This window comes from Oncorhynchus gorbuscha, linkage group LG02 (genome assembly GCF_021184085.1).
Source record: "Oncorhynchus gorbuscha isolate QuinsamMale2020 ecotype Even-year linkage group LG02, OgorEven_v1.0, whole genome shotgun sequence".
Lineage (NCBI taxonomy): Eukaryota > Metazoa > Chordata > Actinopteri > Salmoniformes > Salmonidae > Oncorhynchus > Oncorhynchus gorbuscha.
In genome coordinates this window covers 80,301,222-80,324,515 of record NC_060174.1, presented here as the reverse complement: position 1 = coordinate 80,324,515, position 23,294 = coordinate 80,301,222, and the positions used below count along the sequence as shown (strand labels likewise).

Genomic DNA, 23,294 nt, shown 5'->3' with positions numbered 1-23,294 from the left:
TGTGATGGCTGGTTGGTAGACACTGTGTCTGCTTTACTGTGGACTATTCATATATCCCTTTTTTTATTGTGATGGCTGGTTGGTAGACACTGTGTCTGCTTTACTGTGGACTATTCATATATCCCTTTTTTTATTGTGATGGCTGGTTGGTAGACACTGTGTCTGCTTTACTGTGGACATTGAAACACAGGGCTTTCCATTGAAGCACATTTCAGTCTCTCTCTCTCTCTCTCTCTCTCTCTCTCTCTCTCTCTCTCTCTCTCTCTCTCTCTCTCTCTCTCTCTCTCTCTCTCTCTCTCTCTCTCTCTCTCTCTCTCTCTCTCTCTCTCTCTGGCTTTCTCAGCAGCTGATGGAGAGGAACAGCAGAGAGTGGAGTCATGGTCTCTAGATGACACTGGTGTGATCACAACAAAAGGATGTCACTTTACTAAATAAGCAGAGTGACATCAAGTTAATTTATTCATACCTCCAAGGACATTGGGATTCTATCACTACCTCACAAGAATGTAGCCTAACATTTTGCCTTAACTAGTTAGGTGATAGTACGGTATGTAAGATGTTCTGGCACAAACTAATGAATCACGTTGCTGGAACAGTGTAAGAAAGGCATGGCTGATGCATAACTTACCTTTAAACTGCGGCATTTGAGAGAGTAGCCTACTACACGCTCACACACAGACTACATAGAACAAGTGAAACATTATCTTTCAATAAAATGTTCAATCTGGTATTTGGAAGAAACCAAACATCACGAATGAAAGCAGATTTTGATGTATAGAACATGTGTAATGTCTGACAAGTCTGAACAATGCTAGGGTAATGAAAACTGTGGCTCAAAGCCTTGTGTAATGGCGTTCGTCTGTTGAAAGAAGAGAGTCAGACCGAAATGCAGCGTGTTGGTTACTCATGACTTTAATGAATGAAAATGCGGTACATGAAATAACTGAAAGACGAAAACAACAAACGGAACGTGAACCTATTACAGCCTATCTGGTGAAACTACACAAAGACAGGAACAATCACCCACGAAATACAAAGCGAAACCATGGCTCCCTAAATACGGTTCCCAATCAGAGACAACGATAAGCACCTGACTCTGATTGAGAATCGCCTCAGGCAGCCAAGCCTAACAACACCCCTAATCAGCCGCGATCCCAACTAATACAAACCCCAATACGAAAACAACATATAAACCCATGTCACACCCTGGCCTACCCAAACATATAACAAAAACACAAAATACAATGACCAAGGCGTGACACCTTGCAGGTCCAGATTGCCTGAATAGGAGCAGAATGGAGTTTACAAGACTAACACGACAATGCTGAGTTACATAATCCAGCAATAAAAACTGGCTTTGGTACAAAATACTTACCACAGAGCAAGGTGGTGAGGAAATCAAGTAAATCAAGAAAATAATACGTTGACATAAATCAATAGAGGTAATTTACCTCCACCAGCACATACAGAACATAACCATCTTTCATTCATTGTGACTGACAGCATGGTACAAATCCTCAAAAGATACAGTAGATTTCACTAAACTCTGAGCATTGTCCTTGCATATCCGCATCAATACATCAAGATAAAACACAGATATTTCACTCAAAATATAAGATCACACCATACGTTTAAATATCAGACCACAAGCCAAATCTATATTAAAATATTACATTTTCCCTGCCTGATATCTCATCTCATGTCATGACTTCCGCCAAAGTTGGTCCCTCTCCTTGTTCGGGCGGCGTTCGGTGGTCGACGTCACCGGCTTTCTAGTCACCACCGATCCCTGGTTTCTATTCCATAATCAGTGTTCCTTATTTAACCCTCTGGCTTCCCCTTTTGTGTTGTGCGTGATTGTTTTTGTCAAGTGGTTCCGTGTACGTGATCTGGATTGTTTATGTTTACCCTTGTTGGATTATTGTTGAATTTGAGTAAATATCGTGGCTTTACTCATACCTGTGTCCTGCGCCTGACTCCGCCTTATTCCATTCACCAAGAACATTGACAGAGTCATGCACCTACAGAATGGAGTCAGCAGGTGCACCCAGCCCTCCTCTACCTGTGGAGGAGCGCGTCCAGCAACACGCGACTATGTTGCAGAGTCTCGGTACTGCCATGGATTGCGTGCTGCAAACTATGGAGAGATGGGAGAGAGGGGTTTTCTGGCAACCCCATTATCATCACCCCAGCTCCCACAACAATCTACCTCGATGTCCACAGCTCCTTCACCAGCATCCAGTGGAATTCGGCTATCGCCCCCGGGGGTATATGACGGAACGGCTGCCAGGGGTTCCTTCTCCAGCTGGAGCTCTACCTGGAAACCGTTCGGCCGGCTCCTTCGGGACGCGAGAGTGTGAACGCCCTCATCTCCTGTCTGACAAGTAAAGCATTTGAATGGGCCAACGCTGGACTTTCGAACTCTGGCCGCCGGCACGGGATGGGATGAGCGAGCCCTGATTGACCACTACAGGTGTAGTTTACGCGAGGACGTTCGTAGGGAGCTAGCCTGCAGGGACACCACCCTTAACCTGTTGGCCTCCCGCGGACGTCCGGATCAGGGTCCGTCGTTTCCATCCCCCAGCACTTCCGATCCAACGCCGATGGAGCTGGGAGGTGCTGCTATGAGGGGGACCCGGAGGGGGGACCATTCCCTGCGACCCCAGTGGCCGTAGAGGGCACACTGCTGTTCGGTGCTGGGGAGGTTCCCCAGGGAGTCGAGGTAGCAGGCGGAGCGCTGGGGATCATCCAAGGTGAGTAGGCACCCGACTCCCTGTTGCGTACATGTGGTTGTATATAGAATTTAGTAATATAGTTTTCCCTGCATTCCCAGCATAAGGCGCTGGTCGATTCAGGCGCAGCTGGGAACATTATTGACCGTTCCATTGCACCTAGATTAGGGATCCCTATTGTTCCTGTTGATGTTTCCTTCCCTGTACATGCCTTAGATAGTCGTCCTTTGGGGTCAGGGCTAATTAGGGAGGTCACAGCTCCACTCTGTATGATAACGCAGAAGGGTCATGAGGAGAGAATTAGTCTCTTCCTGATCGACTCCCCTGCATTTCCTGTTGTGTTGGGCCTTCCCTGGTTGGGCTCACATGACCCCACTATTTCGTGGCAACAGAGGGCTCTCAAATGGATGGTCCCATCAGTGCTCAGGGAGGTGTGTAGGTGTTTCCTTAGGTGCAACTACGGTAGAGAGTCCAAACCAGGTCTCCACCATGACATTCCCCCCGAATATGCCGATTTGGCACTCGCCTTCTGTAAAAAGAAGGCGACTCAATTACCATCCCATCGACGGAGGGATTGTGCGATAAATCTCTTGGTAGACGCAACACCTCCCAGGAGTCACGTGTACCCTCTGTCACAGGAGGAGACAGTGGCTATGGAAACATGTCACCGAATCTCTGGGACAGGGATACATTCGGCCTTCCACTTCACCTGCCTCCTCGAATTTCTTTTTTTGTGAAGAAGAAGGATGAAGGTTTACGCCCGTGTATTGACTATCGAGGTCTTAATCAGATCACGGTAAAGTACAGTTACCCGCTACCTCTCATAGCCAGTGTGACAGAGTCATTGCACGAGGCGAGCTTCTTCACAAAATTGGATCTCAGGAGCACTTACAACCTGGTGCGTATCCAGGCGGGGGGATAAGTGGAAGACGGCATTTAGTACCACTTCTGGGCACTATGAGTACCTCGTCATGCCGTACTGGTTGATGAAGGCTCCATCAGTCTTCCAATCCTTTGTAGATGAGATTTTCAGGGACCTGCATGGGCAGGGTGTGGTGGTGTATATAGATGACATTCTAATATACTCCGCCACACGTGCCAAGCATGTGTCCCTGGTACGTAGGGTGCTTGGTCGACTGTTGGAGCATGACCTATACGTCAAGGCTGAGAAATGTCTGTTCTTCCAACAGTCCGTCTCCTTCCTAGGGTACTGCTTATCCGCGTCAGGGGTGGAGATGGAAAATGACCGCATTTCAGCCGTGCGTAATTGGCCGACTCAACCACGGTTAAGGAGGTGCAGCGGTTCTTAGGGTTTGCCAATACTACCGGAGGTTTATCCGGGGCTTTGGTCAGGTAGCGGCTCCCATTACCTCCTTGCTGAAGGGGGGACCGGTGCAACTGCAGTGGTCAGCTGGGGTGGACAGGGCTTTTAGTCACCTGAAGGCTCTGTTACCTTGGCTCCCGTGCTGGCCCATCCTGATCCCTCTTTGGCATTCATTGTAGAGGTGGATGCGTCCGAGGCTGGGATAGGAGCTGTGCTGTCTCAGCGCTCGGGTACGCCACTAAAGCTCCGCCCCTGTGCTTCCTTTTTGAAGAAGCTCAGCCCGGCGGAGCGGAACTATGATGTGGGGGACCGGGAGCTGTTGGCTGTTGTCAGGGCTCTGAAGGCGTGGAGACATTGGCTTGAGGGGGCTAGGTGGACTGACCACCTTAATCTGGAGTACAGCCGGGTGGCGAGGAGACTGAACCCTCGCCAGGCGAGGTGGGCCATGTTTTTCCACCCGATCATACAGACCAGGTTCCCAGAACGTGAAGGCAGACGCACTGTCTCGGATGTATGAAACAGAGGAGCGGTCCGTGGATCCCACTCCCATAATTCCCGCTGTTTGCCTGGTGGCACCGGTGGTATGGGTGGTGGACGCGGACATCGAGCGGGCGTCACAGTGGGTGAACAGGGCCTCCGCAGTCTGTAGGGCTGTAGGGAGACCGGGCAAAGGAAGGAGACGGCAAGAAAACCGATCCACATCAGATGACTTAAATGAAATGAAATGGACACTGTGCGGGAGTGGGCTCTGTACGTTCCGTCTGATGTGGATCGGTTTTTCTTGCCGTCTCCTTCCTTTGCCCGGTCTCCCTACAGCCCTACAGACTGCGGAGGCCCTGTTCACCCACGTATTCTGGCACTACGAGGTGCCTGAGGATATAGTTTCTGATCGGGGTCCCCAATTCACATCTAAAGTCTGGAGGGCGTTTATGGAATGCCTGGGGGTCTCGGTCAGCCTCACCACAGGTTTTCACCCCGAGAGTAATGGGCAGGTGGAGAGAGTTAACCAGGATTTGGGTAGGTTTCTGCGGTCCTATTGCCAGGACCGGCCGGGGGAGTGGGCGGTTTTCATCCCTTGGGTGGAGATGGCCCAGAACTCCCTCCGCCACTAACCTATCACCTTTTCAGTGTGTGCTGGGTTATCAGCCGGTTCTGGCACCATGGCATCAGAGCCAGATTGAGGCTCCTGCGGTGGATGTATGGTTTCGGCACTCAGAGGAAACATGGGACGCTGCCCATGTGCGTCTACAACCGGCCATCAGGCGGCAGAAGACGAGTGCCGACCGCCATCGCAGTGAGGCCCCAGTGTATGCACCAGGGGACCGGGTCTGGCTCTCGACCCGAAACCTGCCCCTTCGTCTGCCCTGCCGGAAGTTGGATCCGCGGTTTGTGGGGCCATTTAAAGTCCTGAGGAGACTTAACGAGGTTTGTTATAAGTTACAACTTCCCCTGATTACCGTATTAACCCCTTGTTCCATGTGTCTCTCCTTAGGCCGGTGGTGTCTGGTCCGCTCCAGCAGTCAGAGGTGCGGGAGGTTCCTCCGCCCCCTCTGGGCGTCGAGGGTGCCCCGGCGTATACGGTGCGAGCCATCATGGACTCAAGGAGTCGGGCGAGAAGCCTCCTGTACCTCGTGGAGTGGGAGGGGTTCTGTCTGGAGGAGAGATGCTGGGTGTCGGTGGAGGAAATCCTGGATCCGTCCTTAATGCAGGAATTTCACCGTCTCCATCCGGGTCGCCCTGCGTCTCGTCCTCCGGGTCGTCCCCGAGGCCGGTGTCGGCACGCGTCAGGAGCCGCGCGTCAGGGGGGGGGGGGGGGGTACTGTCACAACTTCCCCCCCTCCTTGTTCGGGTGGCGTTCGGCGGTCGACGTCAGCTTTCTAGTCGGCTTTCTAGTCACCACCGATCCATGTTTCATTTTCATTTTGTTTTGTCTTCATTATACTCACCTGGTTTCTATTCCATAATCAGTGTTCCTTGTTTAACCCTCTGGCTTCCCCTTTTGTGTTGTGCGTGATTGTTTTTGTCAAGTGGTTCCGTGTACGTGATCTGGATTGTTTGTGTTTATCCTTGTTTGATTATCGTTTAATTTGAGAAAATATTGTGGCTTTACTATTACCTGTGTCCAGCGCCTGACTCCGCCTTATTCCATTCACCTAGAACATTGACATCTCAGACATTCAGAAAACAAGGGGTGTTTCTCATAATGCATACTACCGTACCCCGAACACGCAAAATAGGGAGCACGGGAGGGCCGGAATATGAGTCCAAATCAAAGTATGCGAAACAGAGCATGGAGGGCACTTCTCGAGTGCGTACTCCGTTTGTACATATTTAGAGGTATGCATCGATGCAAGCTTCAGCGGAAAGTACGCAAAGAAATATGACGCAACCCCTTTAAAAAAACGATTAAAAAAAATCAATGTAGACAATTATTATACCTTTCATTTCAACAAGGAACACAGACTGAGACCAAGGTCTCTTTTACAGCTGGGCCCTGCGTATACATGTTTACACATACAGTTTAGGTACAATGATTAAGAAATTACACAAGACAAACAAAACGATCACAGAAAACAAAAAAATACAAACAACAGCAGATTGTTACATTTACACATAGGTTATTCCTAACTTGCATTACCCGAAGCAGTTACAAGCAATACAAAAATACAAATCCTCCAATAAATATTTAAAACGGGCAAGGGGAACAAGAGTCTCAAGTTTAAACCACATAGCTAGATAACATTTTTTACAAATTAATCTGTGTGTCTTTGTGGTTCAGTGGACTCGCTGTTAATTTATTGAAGACAAACATGGATATTCCTACAGCTCCTGAGGACCAAGAGTTGAAAAATGTCATTGACAAACTGGCCCAGTTTGTGGCTCGAAATGGCCCTGAGTTTGAGAAGATGACAATGGAGAAACAGAAGGACAATTCCAAATTCTCTTTTCTGTTTGGAGGGGACTTCTTCGCCTATTACCGGTGCAAGCTTGCAATGGAACAACACCAGCGTATGTAGCACATATAGCTAGCTATCCATTCTTAGTCTTATCCTAGATTCAAATCCAATTTGTAAGTCGCTCTGGATAAGAGCGTCTGCTAAATGACTTAAATGTAAATGTAAATGTAAATTTGGTCTGCAGTCTATGCCATAAGCAAGGAGTGTAACAGGAAAAGGCAACCATACCCAGCTCTGTGGAGATCGCAGGGGCCTCAAGTGTAATCCCTGCTTGAGACCAGGTTTAATGAATTATATTTCTAATGTTGATAAGTGATGATAAATAAGAAGGTCGTTTATTCAGAAGCGCTTTAACACGAGAGCATGTTGTTCTCGTCTCATGGACAACGAAGTCCAACCCACATTTTGATATAAAACACTGTGGTGAGTTCCGACTTCGGGAATGAAATGTAGCCTATTCACATCGCATATGTTGCCTGACTACAATATTTTATCTTGAGAAGTTAATAAATACATGCTGTGTTAATTTTGGCATGTTTACCTACCTACGTACCGTAGATTGCAAGTCCATAATAAGTCAATAGAGATAACTACTACTGTTAGCTAGCTACCCACGAAGAATTGACAACTATATTGTGTAATATTAGTTTTATGTAATTTTGCCTGTTAAACTATCTGGTTAGCTACATTATTATGATTCACATATAGCTAGCTGATTGTTATGAATTGAAATGGTTGCTTTGTGTATATCTTGTTTAGTCTATTGCCAGTGGCCTGGCTGGAAGACGGTTCAGTGAATGGGTAAGTCAACAGGGCTAACTCGTTAACTATCAAGCCACGAAAAATGTACATCTACCTTGCATAACATTAGTTGTAGGTAATTTTTGCCTGTTTAACTAGCTGGCTAACTAGATTACTACGATTCCCATATCTAGCTGATAATTATGAAAACATTTACTTTGTGTATATCTTGTTTCATCTATTGTTGCCACTGTCCTGGCTGGAAGTAGGTTCAGTGAATGGGGAGGAGAAGCGTGAGGTATTACAGTAGGGTGCTTATCAAATGTAATGTTTTATGCATTCTCCACACTCTCGTCCTCACAAGAACTTACTCAAGAGAACGTTGTCGGAGAATGCATTCGGAGCATGAGTGTGGAGCAAGGCAGTATGCATATTGAGAAACAGCCTTTCAACAGCCTTTCAACCACCATCATTATATCATAACCATTATGTAGGCCTCAATTGTCAACCCAGGTTGTATACATGGTTGACTAGGCTAACACTCCTTCATCACATGATCATGCCTAATGGGATTTTTTCTTCAGACCTGCCTGACCTGTCCACTGACTGTCAGGTTAATCTGTCTCAACAGGTATTCACTGGTGTGAAGGAGGCAGATAGACACATAGACACATAGAACACAACACAATACAGCCTGCTGAGGGGAGTATGCTAAGCATGTGCTCATGATAGGTCCATTCTAGTTGTTGACTTGAGTGATTGTTAGACTGGATAATAGTCATGCTATAGCTCATGCTATAGCCAATGTAGTGGAGCTTGGCGATATGGACAAAAATCCATATTGCAATACATTGCCTGAATTGATGAATAAACAGAGTGATAAGTTTATAACATTAATGTGCACCACAGTGTTTTAAATTATCCTTTAAACTCTTACTACTACGACTTTGATGGTTGTAGCCATCAATCATTAATAATCACCATATTAGCAAACTTATTTCATTTCAAACTTCACATTTCTCTACCACATCTCTGCCTGCGATAAGTCATCCGTATGGTCGGTGTCTATAATTTTCAGTTTATCATCCCCAGCTATACAATGTAGCCAATAACATGATGACTCTTTCTCGATCTCTATTCATCCATGTTGGTCTATCTCTGAGTTAGCTAAGTGCAGTGAACGTCTTCTACCCACTAATTAAGTATGTTAGGGCACTAGTCAGCTGAAATCCTCTGTCTTTTCCCTGTTGGACACATAAACGATTCGGTTTGGTTGATGCAAGTACAAACTCAAACATGAAATCCCTGTAGGTAAAAAAAATACCCCATCTGTCTCTGGAGAATACAACATCTCTCACACTGCTGCTTTTTATCTAAAAGAGATAAGGGTGCAAAATAACCTTTATATAAAGGCCAACTTAGCTTATTTTGACTACAACATCTTTTCCTGGGGGAATAGACTGGTGCAGCTTGCGATTACATAACAAGGCTAAGTGTATTCGGTGCACTCATCCTTAAGCTGCAGAGTGCTTTTCAAGTGTTAATCTAAACAAATCCGTCCCTCTAACATTGGACTGGAAGCTGAATAGTAAGGAATTATTTAGGAAGTTGCCTAATTAAAACATTATACAGGCAGGACACAAAATATACAAATCTCATTTCTATCCTGTGGTGTGAAAACCTTCAAAACAAAATTATTTAATTAAAGCTCCTTGATACATTTAAAAGCCAATCAGGGATTCATTGTGTGACAACTTGAGAATAATATTCTGCACAACACTTTTTGCTTGGTTTCACACTTTCACTCAGCTCCCAGAAGACCTTTGTTAAATGGAGAAAATGTTTTCCTCCATACAACAGAACTAAAGAGAGATGTGAATTAGCAATTAGCAAACACTGTGTGGATGAGGCTCGATAAACAAACACTGCTAGTCTGCTACCACAGTGGGATTTTAAAAGGGAAATGCTAAGACAATATGGTTACTGTACACAAATCTATGTCCGTCCAATACTAACTGTAGGCCTACTATTTGTTGAGGTTTGTTGGATGAAGCTATTCTTCACAAATATACTACTGACACAGCTGATTCAAAACAGAACCAAACTGATGGTTAGGCCTACCAACAATTCATCACTAGCAGAAATCTGGAATGTCCTTGGTCATACACAGTACCAGTCAAAAGTTTGCACACACCTACTTATTCAAGGGTTTTTCTTTATTTGTACTATTTTCTATATTGTAGAATAATAGTGAAGACATCAAAACTATGAAATAACACATATGGAATCATGTATTAACCAAAAATATGTTAAACAAATATTTTATACGAGATATTCTTCAAAGTAGCTACTATTTGCCTTGCTGACAGCTTTGCACACTCTTGGCATTCTCTCAACCAGCTTCATGAGGTAGTCACATGGAATGCATAAGTTAATTTGTGGAATTTCTTTCCTTCTTAATGCGTTTCAGCCAATCAGTTGTGTTGTGACAAGGTAGGGTTGGTATACAGAAGATAGCCCTATTTGGTAAAAGACCAAGTCCATATTATGGCAAGAACAGCTCAAATAAGCAAAGAGGGATGACAGTCCATCATTACTTTAAGACATGAAGATTAGTCAATGCGGGAACATTTCAAGAAAGTTCAGTCACAAAAACCATCAAGCGCTATGAAGAATCTAAAATCTATTTTAATTTGTTAAACACTTTTGGGGTGTTAAACAAATGATTCCATATGTGTTATATCAAAGTTTTGATGTCTTTACTATTATTCTACAATGTAGAAAATAGTAAAAATAAAGAAAAACCTTTGAATGAGTAGGTGTGTCCAAACCTTTGACTGGTACTGTATGTCCAGGTATTCGGGAAGCCATTAATATACTTTAACACGTGTAATTCATCACAGACAAAGAGGCAAGCATGATCTAACGGGATTCATCATTATACAGAGTGTGACTGTTTGAGGTTGTGGACAGGTGTCTTTTATACTGATAACAAGTTCAAACAGGTGCCATTAATACAGGAAACGAGTAGAGGACAGAGGAGCCTCTTAAAGAAGAAGTTACAGGTCTGTGAGAGCCAGAAATCTTGCTTGTTTGTAGGTGACCAAATACTTATTTTCCACCATAATTTGCAAATAAATTCATTAAAAATCCTACAATGTGATTTTCTGGATTTTTTCCCCCCATTTTGTCTGTCATAGTTGAAGTGTACCTGTGATGAAAATTACAGGCCTCTCTCATATTTTTAAGTGGGAGAACATTCACAATTGGTGGCTGACTAAATACTTTTTTGCCCCATCGTATATGACTCAAACCTGTATGTATGGAATTCAGAACACACCCAACGTATACAGTACAGTAGGAACAGCTAGAGCTGAAGCAGAAAAACAAGTCTACTGAGTTCTACCAACCTTAACCTGAGGTAAAGTCAGCCAGTCAGTCAGAGATAGTTAAAGTAGGCCTAGTGTGATCAGCCCCTGGCTGCTCCACCCTATTCAGTGGTATTCACACACAATGCTGCCAAACCCATGAAATAGCACAGCATTCCTCCACATTGTAAGACTAAATATTGCTCAGTTAATTCAGTTATGCTCTGCCTGGCCAGCCACACCCACACTGGAGGGTAGGCACAGCACATGCACACACGCACCTACACGTTTTCTGTTGAAATGAGCAGCCAGCCAAGCAAAAACAGCAGCAAAGACAGACAGGCAGCAGACTAAACAACAGCAGGCTGTATAAAGAAGTAACCTCCTCTGACGGAGCATCAGCAGCAACAACATACTTCAGACTGGGACCCTGTAAACAATCAAACATTCCACTTTTTAATTCTACTTTCAAAGACCTTATGCTTAGTTCAGTCAAAACACAGACAGGGTTTATATAACAGCTAGGCCTAAGTGTTTAGTTTGTTATTCACACAAATTAATTAGAGGAGTGGAGCCTGGTTTAACTGTGATGAACAAAAGTCTGAACAAAGTAAAATAGCCGAAATGTTTAGAAAATGCAGCCTAAAATGGATAACTGCTGTAATTGAGAGATCTATCTTCATGATTGATGTGTCCAGTATGTGTCCTGTGGGTGAATGTGTGATAGTTACAGTATTATACTGTCACAATGACAGAGTATCGGGTTAATTTGCTGAAGTTGTTGTTGAGGTTCAAACACAGTCAACTCAGTCAAACATACTGAGCACTGGGTGTTCTTTTGTTCCAGCGCCTCATTTTCACCCATGTGACTGACTGACTGACTGACAATCCCTAACACACACACACACACACACACACACACACACACACACACACACACACACACACACACACACACACACACACACACACACACACACACACACACACACACACACACACACACACACACACACACACGCACGCACAGTAAAACATCAAAATAATTAAAATCTCTCAAAAGAGAACAATGATGAGCATTCTTTTCCTTTCCATTATAGCTGCTATTGAAAAATAAGTCCTAATTTCTGTATCATGACAGAAGAAATGGCCACAGTTCAGAGAGCTAATCAGGGGTTGTTAGAGGGGCAGACGATAAGAATGTCCACTCACTGTGTCAGGTTTTGCCCCAGAAACATTAAGAGTCATAAGACAACTACCTGCATCCCAACAGGCCAGCGAGACATAGAACAGTTATGGAAAATAAAGAGGGGATTTTGGGGAAAGTGGCGGCTTGTGTTCTGGACCTTGAGCAGTTAGGCAAATCAGAGTGATGATCTATGGCCCTCTAGTGTCCATCAGGGGACATCTCACCCTATAACCCCATGCCCTCAGAAAGTATTCACACCCCTTGATCTTTTCCCCATTTTTTAGTGTTACAGCCTGAATTTAAAATGGTTTAAATTTCGATTTTTTTTCCACTAGCCTCCACACAATACTTCATAATGTCAAAGTGTAATTATGTTTTAATTTTACAAATGACTTAAAAATTAAAAGCTGAAATGTCTTGAGTCAATAAGTATTCAACCCCTTTGTTATGACAAGCCTAAATAAGGTCAGGAGTACAAATTTGCTTAAGAAGTCACATAAGTTACATGGACTCACTCTGTGTACAATAATAGTGTTTAAAATTATTTTTGAATGGCTACCTCATCTCTGTACCCCACATATACAATAATCTGTAAGTGTCACGCCCTGAACTTTTTCACCTTCCTTTATGATTATCTCCACCCATCTTCAGGTGTCACCTGTTTTCCCCATTAGTCACTGGGTATTTATTCCTGTGTTCTCTGTTTGTCTGTTGCCAGTTCGTCTTGTCAAATAAACCAGCGTGTTTTTCAGTGCGCCTGCTTTTTCCTTATCTCTGTTTTTCTAGTCCTCCCAGTTTTGACCCTTGCCTGACTTGATTCTGAGCCCACCTGCCTGACCATTTTGCCTGCCTGTCACTCTGTACCTCCTGGACTCTGACCTGGTTTCTAATCTTTCGCCTATCCATGACCTGTCTCTTGCCTGCCCCTTGGATTATAATACATATCAGAGACTCAAACCATCTGCCTCCCGTGTCTGCATCTGGGTCTCGCCCTGTATTGTTATAGTAAGGTCCGTCAGTCGAGTAGTGAATTTCAAACACTGATTCAACCCCAAAGACCAGGGAGGTTTTCTAATGCCTCGCAAAGAAGGGCACCTATTACAAAAAATGTAAAAAGCAGAAATTGAATATTTCCTTTGGGCATGGTGAAGTTATTAATTACACTTTAGATGGTGTGTAAATACATACAGTCACTACAAAGATACAGGCGTCGGTTGCTGGAGAGGAAGGAAACTGCTCATGGTTTTCACCATGAGGCCAATGGTGACTTGAGGCCAAACAGTTACAGAGTTTTTAATGGCTGTGATAGGAGAAAACGGAGGATGGATCAACAACATTGTAGTTACTCCACAATACTAACGTAATTGACAGAGGAAATAAAAATATTCCAAAACATGCATCCTGTTTGCAACAAGGCAGTCGTAATGTAATACTGCAAAAAAATTGGCAAAGCAATTAACATTTTGTCCTGAATACAAAGTGTTATGTTTGGGGCAAATAAAACACGAGTACCACTCTCCATATTGTCAAGCATAGTGGTGGTGGTATCATGTTATGGGCATGCTTGTAATTGTTAAGTACTAGGGAGTTTTTCAGGAAAAAAATAAACGGAATGGAGCTAAGCACAGGCTAAATCCTAGAGGAAAACTTGGTTCAGTCAGTCTGCTTTCCAGCAGACACTGGAAAATTAATTCACCTTTCAGCAGGACAATAACCTAAAACACAAAGCCAAATCTGCACTGGAGTTGCTTAACAAGAAGACAGTGAATGTTCCTGAGTGGCCGAGTTACAGTTTTGACCCTAATCTACTTGAAAATCTATGGCAAGACCTGAAAATGGTTTTCTAGCAATGATCAACAGCCTTGAAGAATTTTGATGGGTAAATATTGCACAATCCAGGTGTGGAAAACTCTTAGAGACTCATCCAGAAAGATTTACAGCTGTAATCGCTGCCTACGGTATTTCAACAAAGCATTGACTCAGGTGTGAATCAGGTCTCCAGTGTGAACAGTGTCTCCTGACCCCTCCTGTCTCGGCCTCCAGTATTTATGCTGCAGTAGTTTGTGTCGGGGGGCTAGGGTCAGTTTGTTATATCTGGAGTACTTCTCCTGTCATACCTGGTGTCCTGTGTGAATTTAGGAATGCTCTCTCTAATTCTCTCTTTCTTTCTCTCTCTCGGAGGACCTGAGCCCTAGGACCATGCCTCAGGACTACCTGGCATGATGACTCCTTGCTGTCCCCAGTCCACCTGGCCGTGCTGCTGCTCCAGTTTCAACTGTTCTGCCTGCGGCTATGGAACCCTGACCTGTTCACCGGACGTGCTACCTGTCCCAGACCTTCTGTTTTCAACTCTCTAGAGACAGCAGGAGCGGTAGTGATACTCTTAATGATCGGCTATGAAAAGCCAACTGACATTTACTCCTGAGGTGCTGACTTGCTGCACCCTCGAAAACTACTGTGATTATTATTATTTGACCATGCTGGTCATTTATTAACATTTGAACATCTTGGCCATGTTCTGTCATAATCTCCACCCGGCACAGCCCGAAGAGGACTGGCTACCCCTCATAGCCTGGTTCCTCTCTAGGTTTCTTCCTAGGTTTTGGCCTTTCTAGAGAGTTTTTCCTAGCCACCGTGCTTCTACACCTGCATTGCTTGCTGTTTGGGGCTTTGGGCTGGGTTTGTGTACAGCACTTTGAGATATCAGCTGATGTAAGAAGGGCTATATAAATACATTTGATTTGATTTGAATACTTACAGTACCAGTCAAAAGTTTTGGCACACCTACTCATTCAAGGGTTTTCTATATTGTAGAATAATAGTGAAGACATCAAAACTATGAAATAACACATAACCAAAGAAGTGTTAAACAAATCAAAATATATGTAATATTTGAGATTCTTCAAAGTAGCCACCATTTGCCTTGATGACAACAAATTTGCACACTCTTAGCATTCTCTCAACCAGCTTCACCTGGAATGCATTTAAATTAACAGGTGTGCCTTGTTAAAAGTTCATTTGTGGAATTTCTTTCCTACTTAATGCGTTTCAGCCAATCAATTGTGTTGTGACAAGGTAGGGTTGGTATATACAAGATAACCCTATTTGGTAAAAGACCAAGTCCATATTATGGCAAGAACAGTTCAAATAAGCAAAGAGGAACAACAGTCCATCATTACTTTAAGACATGAAGGTCAGTCAATGCGCAACGTTAAGAACTTTGAAAGTCTCTTCAAGAGCAGTCGCAAAAACCATCAAGCGCTATGATGAAACTGGCTCTCATGAGGACTGCCTTGGAAAAGAAGACCCAGAGTTACCTCTGCTGCAGAGGATAAGTCCATTAGAGTTACCATCCTCAGAAATTGCAGCCCAAATAAATGCTTCACAGAGTTCAAGTAACAGACACATCTCAACATCAACTGTTCAGAGGAGACTGTGTGAATCCGGCCTTCATGATCAAATTGCTGCAAAGAAACCACTACTAAAGGACACCAATAAGAAGAAGAGACTTGCATGGGCCAAGAAACACAAGCAATGGATATTAGATCGGTAGAAATCTGTCCTTTGGTCTGATAAGTCCAAATTTGAGATTTTTGGTTCCAACCGCTGGGTCTTTGGGAGATGCAGAGTAGGTGAACAGATGATCTCCGCATGTGTGTTTCCCACCGTGAAGCATGGAGTAGGAGGTGTGATGGTGTTAGGGTATGTCAGTGATTTATCTAGAATTCAAGGCACACTTAACCAGCATGGCTACCACAGCATTCTGCAGCGATACGCCATCCCATCTGGTTTGCGCTTAGTGGGACTATCATTTGTTTTTCAACAGGACAATGACCCAACACACCTCCAGACTGTGTAAATGCTATTTGATCAAGGAGAGTGATGAAGTTCTACATCAGATGGCCTGGCCTCCACAATCACCCAACCTTAACCCAATTGAGATGGTTGACGAGTTTGACTGCAGAGTGAAGGAAAAGCAGCCAACAAGTGCTCAGCATATGTGGGAACTGCTTCAAAACTGATGGAAAAACATTCCAGGTGAAGCTGGTTGAGAGGATGCCAAGAGTGTGCAAAGCTGTCATCAAGTCAAAGGGTAGCTACTTTGAAGAATCTAAAATCTGTTTTGATTTGTTTAACACTTTTTTGGTTACTACATAATTCCATGTGTTATTTCATAGTTTTAACATATTCACTATTGCTCCTTACAATGCAGAAAATAGTAAAAAATAAAGAAAAACCCTTGAATGAGTGTCCAAACTTTTGACCTGTACGTCACCGCACTGTGTGTGATTATTTCACACAGACAGGCGACTGAGCATATAAGAAGCCAACTACAATATTTGATAGGAAGCAGTGATATATCAGAATAATATTGATACTTGGCCATTCATTTACTCTATGTAGGAAGGACCCAGAGTTGAAATTTTATTTTCAGGTGGAAAATTGTTTTGAAAGGTTAACAATAAAAGAGGAAGTAAAAGGGAACTGTGATTGTGGTGCAATATCAACAATAGATGGGGTAAAGAGGTAAATCGAACTCGACCACAACAATGGAATTGCCATGGAAACTCGTGGGGAAAAGGGCCACGGGGGAAAGATCTCAAATCTCCTCATTGCTCCCCAGCAAAAGTACCCTACATTTAGGCTATTGTTTACAATGCATTCAGAAACTATTCAGACACATGTTGTTATGTTTTAGCCTTATTCTAAAATGTATTAAATACATAATACCCTGTAATGACAAAGCGAAAACAGGTTTAGAAAATGTTGCTAATTTATTACAAATAAAAAACAGAATACATTATTTACATAAGTATTCAGACCCTTGCTATGAGACTCGAAACTGAGCTCAGGTGCATCCTGTTCCCATTGATCATCCTTGAGATGTTTCTACAAATTGATTGGAGTCCACCTGTGGTAAATTCAATTGATTGGACATGATTTGGAAAGGCACACACCTGTCTATATAAGGTCCCACAGTTGACAGTGCATGTCAGAGCAAAAACCAAGCCATGAGGTCAAAATAATTGTCTGTACAGCTCCGAGACATGATTGTGTCAAGGCACAGGTCTGGGGAATGGTACCAAAAAATGTCTGCAGCATTGAAGGTCCCCAAGAACACAGTGGTCTCCATCATTTTTAAATGGAAGAAGTTTGAACCACCAAAACTCTTCCTACAGCTGGCCGCCAAGCTGAGTAATCGGGGGGGAGAAGGGCCTTGGTCAGGGAGGTGACCAAGAACCCGATGGTCACTCTGAAAGAGCTCCAGAGTTCCTCTGTGGAGATGTGAGAAACTTCCAGAAGGACAACCATCTCTGCAGCACTCCACCAATCAGGCCTTTATGGTAGCCTTGCCAGACGGAAGCAACTCCTCAGTAAAAGGCACATGACGCCCGCTTGGAGTTTGCCAAAAGGCACCTAAAGGACTCTCAGACAATGAGAAACAAGATTCTCTGGTCTGATGAAACCAAGATTGAACTCTTTGGCCTGAATGCCAAGTGTCATGTCTGGAAGAAACCTGGCACCATCCCTACGGTGAAGCATGGTGGTGGCAGCATCATGCTGTGACAATGTTTTTCAGCAGCAGGGACTGGGAGACTAGTTAGGATTGAGGGAAAGATGAACGTAGCAAATGAAAGATAGATCCTGCTCCAGAGTGCTCAGGACCTCAGACTGGGGCAAAGGTTCACCTTCCAACAGGACAATGAACCTAGGCACACAGCCAAGACAACTCAGGAGTGTTTTTGATACAAGTCTCTGAATGTTCTTGAGTGACCCAGCCAGAGCCCGGACTTGAACCCGATCAAACATCACTGGAGAGAAACCTGAAAATAGCTGTGCAGCGATGCTCCCCATCCAACCTGACAGAGCTTGAGAGGATCTGCAGGGAAGAATGGGAGAAACTCCCCAAATTAAGGTGTGTCAAGTTTGTAGCGTAATCGCTGTAATAGGTGCTTCAAAAAAGTACTGAGTAAAGGGTCTGAATACTTATGTAAATGTGATATTTCAGTTTCTTATATACATTTGCTCAATTTTGTACAAACCTGTTTTTGCTTTGTCATTATCAGGTATTGTGTTAGATTGATAAGGGGGAAAAAATTATTGAATTAATATTAGAAAAGGGCTGTAACGTAACAAAATGTGGAAAAGGTCAAGGGGTCTGAATACCTTCTGAATGCACTGTCTCCGTGTACTTCACACTGTTGAGGTAGAAATCGGAGTATAATGCTTGTATGGAAGTCAAATCCAACACATGTTCATGTCATCGTCACCAGTCAACTGCATTACAGTTTAAAATGATTTACCAACATCACCAATTTCTGTATGCTAGCTATGCTAGCTATGCTAACTAGCTTACAGTGGGGCAAAAAAGTATTTAGTCAGCCACCAATTGTGCAAGTTCTCCCACTTAAAAAGATGAGGCCTGTCATTTTCATCATAGGTACACTTCAACTATGACAGACAAAATGAGAAGAAAGAATTCCAGAAAATCACATTGTAGGATTTTAATGAATTTATTTGCAAATTATGGTGGAAAATAAGTATTTGGTCAATAACAAAAGTTTATCTCAATACTTTGTTATATACCCTTTGTTGGCAATGACAGAGGTCAAACGTTTTCTGTAAGTCTTCACACATGTTTGGGATCATTGTCATGTTGAAAGACCCAGCCACGTTTAATCTTCAATGCCCTTGCTGATGGAAGGAGGTTTTCACTCAAAATCTCATGATACATGGCCCCATTCATTCTTTCCTTTACACGGATCAGTCGTCCTGGTCCCTTTGCAGAAAAACAGCCCCAAAGCATGATGTTTCCACCCCCATGCTTCACAGTAGGTATGGTGTTCTTTGGATGCAACTCAGCATTCTTTGTCCTCCAAACACGACGAATTGAGTTTTTACCAAAAAGTTATATTTTGGTTTAATCTGACCATATGACATTCTCCCAATCTTCTTCTGGATCATCCAAATGCTCTCTAGCAAATTTCAGACGGGCCTGGACATGTACTGGCTTAAGCAGGGGGGCACGTCTGGCACTGAAGGATTTGAGTCCCTGCGGTGTCGTGTGTTACTGATGGTAGGCTTTGTTACTTTGGTCCCAGCTCTCTGCAGGTCATTCACTAGGTCCCCCCGTGTGGTTCTGGGATTTTTGCTTGCCGGGGTGATTTTTGACCCCACGGGGTGAGATCTTGCGTGGAGCCCCAGATAGAGGGAGATTATCAGTGGTCTTGTATGTCTTCCATTTCCTAATAATTGCTCCCACAGTTGATTTTTTCAAACCAAGCTGCTTACCTATTGCAGATTCAGTCTTCCCAGCCTGGTGCAGGTCTACAATTTTGTTTCTGGTGTAATTTGACAGCTCTTTGGTCTTGGCCATAGTGGAGTTTGGAGTGTGACTGTTTGAGGTTGTGGACAGGTGTCTTTTATACTGATAACAAGTTCAAACAAGTGCCATTAATACAGGTAGTGGAGGACAGAGGAGCCTCTTAAAGAAGAAGTTACAGGTCTGTGAGAGCCAGAAATCTTGCTTGTTTGTAGGTGACCAAATACTTATTTTCCACCATAATTTGCAAATAAATTCATTAAAAATCCTACAATGTGATTTTCTGGAATTTTTCTCCTAATTTTGTCTGTCATAGTTGAAGTGTACCTATGATGAAAATTACAGGCCTCTCTCATATTTTTAAGTGGGAGAACATTCACAATTGGTGGCTAACTAAATACTTTTTTTGCCCCACTGTATATGAACAGGAGTTGGCATTTAGCAGTCACTTCTTCTAATCCTGAAAACGTCAACATTTTATGCAGCAAAAACAGCCAAATATTTCCAAATCAGACTTAAGTAACCACATTGTGGGTCTGTTACAACACATAAATCAAGACAGATTTGACAATTATCCACTTAGTTAGATCAGATTTGTTGAATGTGCGCCAATCTGGTCAATGGAACGGTCTGCATTCCATTGACTTTTTTACCACATCTATCAAACCAAGCATGATAGAATGTTTGAATTTTGAATGTTTGTTGCTCAGAGTCAGTGTTGATTTAAAACCATTCTATTTCATTTCCATGGTGATTCTAAATCATACGAATACACTGATATTTGAATAAGATGATATCACAATTGAATAGAACAACTTCAATGGAATGTTTAAGTTTAGAATGTTTAGTAGTTAGCCGTAAATGTTGATTGGAACTCCGTTTTGGTGGCAACAACCCCAGGACTACAAGTCTGATTGGCTTTTGCTATGATTGATCCAGTTTTAATTACTTTATTTTTTAGCCCTTTTTCTCCCTAATTTCGTGGTATCCAATCGGTAGTTACAGTCTTGTCTCATTGCTGCAACTCCCGTACGGACTCGGGAGAGCCGGAGGTCGAAAGTCGTGCGTCCTCCGAAACATAATCCAACCAAGCCAGCTGCACCAATGTGTCAGCGGAAACACCGTACACCTGGCGACTGTGTCAGCATGCACTGCGCCGGGCCCGCCACAGGAGTCGCTAATGCGTGATGGGACAAGGACATCCCTGCTGGTCTAACCCTACCCTAACCCAGACGACGCTGGGCCAATTGTGTGCCACCCCATCAGTCTCCCGGTCGCGGCCGGCTGTGACAGAGCCTGGCCTCAAACCCAGAATCTCTAGTGGCAGGACTAGAACTGCGATACAGTGCCTTAGATCAATGCACCACTCAGGAGGCCACAGATCTTAATTTGAGCCAATTTGCTATGGCAGGAATATAATCCTGCAGCAACAAAAAATGTGAACTATTATGTGGATTATAATTATTGGATTTTTTTTGTAGGGGTTAATACATTTTCCATTAGGGTAAATCAAGTCTGACATTTAAAGTGGAAATTACAAACTTTAGAAGCCTTTTTAAACCTTGAATACACTACAAAAGTGTGATTAAATTAAGATCCTACATCTGTATATCCAGCAATATGTACAGGCTGGACCATGAATGGCATGCATAGCACAGATGGAGGCAAATGGCCCGGGTCTCTGTCAGTGCGAGCCGTACTGGACGTATCAGCTCAGACACATGGCTATGATCCTTGAGCACAGCCAGCACCTCCCTGAGCAGAAGCAGAGCCGCCTGGTCGACTTGTACAAGGAGGTGAGGCACAGGTTTCTCTTTTACAGAGTGACAGTGACTCATACAAGAAGAGAAGAGAAAGGCTTGGGTGTGAGTTCTAAAATCAGTGGCTCTTTTCTAATGAAGTAATGTGAATGCACTGTACCCATGTTGAATTACATTGTTGTAGTAGTAGTAGTAGTAGATAAGATTAGAAAAAATGCGATAAGTTAAGTTGTTATTTCACTATGAATACATTGCATAAATAATACATTTGAATTTAACCATAAACAATTATGATGAGTCTTGTGTGTGTGGTCTGTGTGTACTGATCTATTTTTAAAATGTTACCTTTATTTAGGCAAGTCAGTTAAGAACAAATTCTTATTTACAATGACGGCCTGGGAACAGCAGGTTAACTGCCTTGTTCAGGGGCAGAACGAGAGTTTTTTTCCTTGGCAGCTCAGGGATTTGATCCAGCAACATTTCAGTTACTGGCCCAACACTCTAACCACTAGGCTAACTGCCAGCCCTATGGTCTATGGTCCCCTACCTGAGAGGCTGCGAGGTCTCGCGTCGGCCAGGTCAGAGATGGCCCCTGTAGTGACAGTCTTCTTCATTCGGGAGCCTGTGGCTACTGTCCCCAGGGCAGGCTTGGCCAGGGTGTCATCACTACTGGCTCTCTTCAGCTATAAGACACACATACAACATACAGTCTGTGAGGACAGACACTGGGAGACGAGAAGCAAGTACAGGGAGTGAAAATTTAATGGACAAAAGGACATATAACAAAACAAGAACAGCGTCTGGACGGGGGAACAAAACGACACTAATGTAGACACGGGGAAGAAACTGAGGAAGTGACAAATATAGAGGAGGCAATCAATAAGTAATAGACTCCAGGTGAGTCCCATGAAGCGCTGATGCACGTAACAATTTTTTATTTAACCTTTATTTAACCAGGTAAGCTAGTTGAGAACAAGTTCTCATTTGCAACTGCGACCTGGCCAAGATAAAGCATAGCAGTTCGACACATACAACAACACAGAGTTACACATGGAATGAACAAAACATAGTCAATAATACAGTAAAAAATAAATAAAACAAAGTCTATATACAGTGAGTGCAAATAAGGTCAAATAAGGCAATAAATAGGCCATGGTGGCGAAAAAATTACAATACGGCAATTAAACACTGGAATGGTAGATGTGCAAAAGATGGATGTGCAAGTAGAGATACTGTGATGCAAAAGGAGCCAAATAAATAAATACAGTATGGGAATGGACAGCGGAGTCAATCACCACCTTCCGGAGACACCTGAAACCCCACCTCTTTAAGGAATACCTAGGATAGGATAAAGTAATCCTTCTCACCCCCCCCCCCCCTTAAAATATTTAGATGCACTATTGTAAAGTGGTTGTTCCACTGGATGTCATAAGGTGAATGCACCAATTTGTAAGTCGCTCTGGATAAGAGCGTCTGCTAAATGACTTAAATGTAAATGTAAATGTAAATGGAATGAGGTAGATAGATGGGCTGTATACAGATGGGCTATGAACAGGTGCAGTGATCTGTGAGCTGCTCTGACAGCTGGTTCTTAAAGCTAGTGAGGGAGATGGGAATCTCCAGCTTCAGTGATTTTTGCAGTTTGTTCCAGTCAGTGGCAGCAGAGAACTGGAAAGAAAGGCGACCAAGGGGGGGAATTGGCTTTGGGGGTCACCAGTGAGATATACCTGCTGGAGCGTGTGCTACGAGTGGGTGCTGCTATGGTGATCAGCGAGTTGAGATAAGGCGGGGCTTTACCTAGCAGAGACTTGTAGACAACCTGTAGCCAGTGGGTTTGGCGACGAGTATGAAGTGAGGGCCAGCCAATGAGAGCGTACAGGTTGCAGTGGTGGGTAGTAT

The 23,294-nt window shown here is 43.5% G+C and overlaps 1 protein-coding gene across 1 annotated transcript in view; it reads right to left on the bottom strand.

Moving 5' to 3' along the window:
* Positions 1 to 22,056, bottom strand: part of LOC124010693 (cytospin-B-like) — a 107,544-nt gene extending 85,488 nt beyond the window's left edge. The window contains exon 1 of the mRNA XM_046323372.1: positions 21,943 to 22,056. The gene's annotated coding sequence lies outside the window, so the exon portion shown is untranslated. The remainder of the gene's footprint in view (positions 1 to 21,942) is intronic.
* Positions 22,057 to 23,294: the final 1,238 nt, after the last annotated feature.